Below are 4,688 nucleotides of genomic sequence, written 5' to 3' on the forward strand. Positions count from 1 at the left end.
CTAGAACAAATAATTCTAAACTTTGTATGGAAACACAAAACACCCTGAATAACCAAAATAATCTTGAGAAGGAAGAACAAAGCTGAAGTATCACGTTCCCTGATTTCAAGCTATACTACAAAGTTGCTATGATCAAAACAGTATGGTAATGACACAAAAACAGACACATAGATCAATGGAACAGAATAGAGAATCCAGAAGTAAACCCACACTTACATGATTAATAAATCCACAACAAAGGAGGCAAGAATATACAATGAAGAAAGACAGCCTCGTCAGCAAATGGTGCTAGGAAAACTGAACAGCTCCATGCAAAAGAGTCAAACTGGACTACTTTCTCACACCATGTATAAAAATAAACTCAAAATGAATTAAAGACTTATGTAAGACCTGAAACCATAAAACTCCTAGAAGAAAACATAGGCAGTACACTCTTTGTCTTAGCAATACTTTTTTTTTTTCAGATATGTCTCCTCAGGCAATGGAAACAAAAGCAAAATAAACAAATGGGATTACATCAAACTAAAAAGCTTTTGCACAATGAAGGAGACTATCAATAAAATGAAAAGGCCACCTAGTGAATGGGAGAAGATATTTGCAAATGATATATCTCATAAGAGGTTAATATCCAAAATATACAAAGAACTCATACATCTCAACATCAAAACACACACACACACACCATGATTAAAAATGGTCAGAGAACTTGTATAGACCTTTTTCCAAAGAAGACATACAGATAGCCAACAGACACATGAAAAGATGCTCAACATCATTAATCATCAGGGAAAAGCTAATTAAAACCACAATGAAATATCACTTCACACCTGTCAGAATGGCTATTAAGCAAAAGACAACACATAACAAGTGTTGGAAAGGATTTGGAGAAAAGGGAATCCTCATGCACTGTTAATCAAAATGTAAATTGCTGCAGCCACTTTGGAAAACAGTATGGAGTTTCCTCAAAAATATTAAAAATAAAGCTACCATACAATTCAGCAATTCCAAAGAAAACAAAAACACTAATTTGAAAAGATATATGCACACTGCAGTATTTACAATAGCACAAGATATAGAAGCAACCGAAGTGTCCATCAATAGATAATGGATAAAGAACATGTGGTATATATATATAACAGAATATTACTCAGTCATAAAAAAGAATGAGATCTTGCCATTTGTGACAACATAGGTGGACCTAGAGGGTATTATGCTAAGTGAAATAAGTCAGACAAAGACAAATACCATATGATTTCACTCATATGTGTAATCTAAAAAACAATAAATGAACAAACAAAACACAAATGGAGTCATAGATGCAGAGAACAAACAGGTGATTGTCAGAGGGGAGGAGAGTCAGGAGATGTGTGAAATAAATGAGGGAAATTAAGACGTGCAAACTTCCAGTTACAAAATAAATGAGTCAGGGGTATGAAATGTACAGCATGGGAAATATAGTCAGTAGTAATGTAATACCTTTGTATGGTGACAGATGGAAACTAGACTTATGGTGATGATCATTTTATAATACAGAGAAATATCGAATCATTATGGTGTGCTCCAGGAACTAACATAGTGTTGTAGGTCAATTATACTTCAAAAACAAATCAACTCATAGAAAAAAAGATCAGATTTGTGGTTACCAGAGGCAGTGGGTAAAGGGAAGAGGGACTGGTTGAAGATGTGTCAAAAGGCACAAACTTCCGATTATACGATAAATAAGTACTAGGAATGTAATGCACAACATGATTAATATAATTAATACTGCTGTATGTTATTTATGAAAGTTATTAAGAGAGTAAATCCTAAGAGTTCTCATCATAAGGAAAAAAAAATTTTTTTAATTTCTATTTTGTACCTCTATGAGATGATGGAGGTTCACTAATCTTATTGTGGTAATCATTTCATGATGCATGTAAATCAAATCATTATGCTCTACACTATAAACTTATACAGTGCTATATGTCAATTATATATCAATGAAACTGGAAGAAAAAAGAAAAATAGTAAATACATGGAAGAGATTTACATGCATCATTCACTGGCCAAAACAATTAGGCTTTCCTCTACTTTCTCCTGCCTTTCTCACTTCCTTCAAGTTTTGCCCAAATGGTACCTCCACAACTTATAGTCCTGTTTAAAATGGCAACCTTCTCCCCACTCCCAACACTGCTCTTTATGGCATTTATCACTTCCAACCTACTATGCAATTTACTTCTTGTTGGTGTTTATTGCTGATGTTTCCACACAAGAATGTAAGCATCACCAAAGTGGACAACTTTTTTTTCTTTACTGATTGTATCTTAAATACCTAAAGCAGTACCTGGCATTGAATGATATTTTTGACTATATGAGCAAAGTTTTAGTATTGCTTCTCAGACCCTCTATTTATAATGAAAAAAAAAGAACAACAAAAAAATTTAGCATTACTATTTGGGGACTGAAGTTATTAAGTTATTAAATACTAATTTTAATTAATAATACATTAGCAATATAAATATATAAGGTAAAAGAAAGTGAGGCTGTTTTTATTCATTATTTTGAGCCCTTAATTTTCTTTTTTGCAACTAAAACTGGTAGTTTTAGTTGAATCATACGCTTGTCTTTATTTGGTCATTCTGCAGTAATGTTTTTTGCACAAGGATCTTTACAGAGCCATGAAGAACTTGAGTATCTTTTTGACTTTCTGTTTTTGATTAGATTTCTGCAAGGACATGTTCTTCCATACCTGTCCAGCTCAGAGAATTTACGTGGAGTGCTGTAATCTTGAGGACAGTAAATACCCGTGGTAGCTGGCGTTAGTCACAGGATGGTGCATTTTAAGGGATGAAACATTTTGTGTCTCTAGATAGCTTCACAAAGGTGGCTTAGATCAGTGTTCCTTAAACTTTATTGTAGGTGTCTTCCTCCTTCTCCAACCGCAGGGCCAGAGTCCCTGAGGGAGTCCAGCTGTGTTTAAGTCTGGCGGGTGCCACCTGTCTCCGCCATGCCCCCCAAGAAACAGGCTCAGGCCGGGGGCAGCAAAAAGGCGGAGCAGAAAAAGAAGGAGAAGATTATCGAAGGCAAAACTTCTGGTCTAAAGAATAAGAAAGGAGCAAAGCAACAGAAGTTTATCAAGGCTGTCACTCATCAAGTTAAATTTGGTCAACAAAATCCACTTCAGGTAGCACAAAGTGAAGCTGAAAAGAAGTTGAAGAAAGATGACAAGAAGAAGGAACTGCAAGAGCTAAATGAGTTGTTCAAACCTGTAGTTGCCGCTCAAAAAATAAGTAAAGGTGCAGATCCCAAATCCATGGTATGTGCATTCTTCAAGCAAGGACAGTGTACTAAAGGAGATAAGTGTAAGTTCTCTCATGACTTGACTCTGGAGACAAAATGTGAAAGGCGAAGTGTTTACATTGATGCAAGAGATGAAGAGCTTGATAAAGATACTATGGATAATTGGAATGAGAAAAAACTGGAAGAAGTAGTAAACAAGAAGCACGGTGAGGTGGAAAAGAGAAAACCAAAAACTCAAATAGTGTGCAAGCATTTCCTTGAAGCTATTGAAAACAACAAATATGGCTGGTTTTGGGTATGCCCTAGAGGGGGTAATATTTGCATGTATCGTCATGCACTTTCTCCTGGGTTTGTCTTTAAAAAAGATAAAAAGAAAGAAGAAAAAGAAGATGAAATTTCATTAGAAGATCTAATTGAAAGAGAGCATTCTGCCGTAGGTCCAAATGTTACCAAAGTCACGTTAGAATCTTTTCTTGCATGGAAGAAAAGAAAAAGACAAGAAAAGATTGATAAACTTGAGCAAGATATAGAAAGAAGGAAAGCAGACTTCAAAGCAGGGAAAGCATTAGTGATTAGTGTTTGTGAGGTGTTTGAATTTCATCCTGAACTGGTTGATGAGGAGGAGGAGGAAGCAGATGATACCTGTTCTACCCAGGGAACAGGTGGTGATGAGGTTGATGATTCAGTGAGCATAAATGACATAGATTTAAGCCTGTACATCCCAAGAGATGTAGATGAGACAGGTATTACTGTAGCCAGTCTTGAAAGATTCAGCACATATACTTCAGAAAAGGATGAAAACAAATTAAGTGAAGCTTCCGGAGGTAGGGCTGAAAATGGTGAAAGAAGTGATTTGGAAGAGGACAACGAAAGGGAGGGACAGGGAAATGGAGCCATTGATTCTGTTCCTGTTGACGAAAATCTTCTTACTGGGGAAGATTTGGATGAACTAGAAGAAGAATTAAACACACTTGATTTAGAAGAATGACACCAAACAAGTCAATGAAAAAATTAAGCCAGCTCAGCATGAGTTGAAATTGACTACATTAATTTTTTTCCACCTAGAATTCAACAGGATGTTTGTTTCCTGTGCTGATTTTGGAGGGCTTACTCTCCTCCAAAAAAGGAATATTCTCCCTACATCTTGTCTTCTGACTTTGGCTACATCTCATAGTAAGTTCAGAGTAGTTCATGATAAATTAAAAATATAATGGTCATTGCAGAAAATGATTGATTGTTTTAACTGTCCACTCAAGTAGGAAGTGTAACTGCTTTTCCAGCTTCTGATTTTCACTGGGTATGTGTTATTCCAAGGACAACATAAATTTAAATTACCCTTCATTTAATGCAGTTTTTAATGAGTGATTTTCTTTCCTTTGTATTTATATGTTCAAAAGACTGCCTAAGAT

The 4,688-nt window shown here is 35.5% G+C and overlaps 1 pseudogene; it reads left to right on the forward strand.

The window, feature by feature from the left end:
- The first annotated feature begins 2,978 nt into the window (after positions 1–2,978).
- On the forward strand, positions 2,979–4,343 carry LOC137775267 (zinc finger CCCH domain-containing protein 15 pseudogene; annotated as a pseudogene).
- Positions 4,344–4,688: the final 345 nt, after the last annotated feature.

This window comes from Eschrichtius robustus, chromosome 13 (assembly GCF_028021215.1).
Source record: "Eschrichtius robustus isolate mEscRob2 chromosome 13, mEscRob2.pri, whole genome shotgun sequence".
NCBI classification, from domain to species: Eukaryota; Metazoa; Chordata; class Mammalia; order Artiodactyla; family Eschrichtiidae; genus Eschrichtius; species Eschrichtius robustus.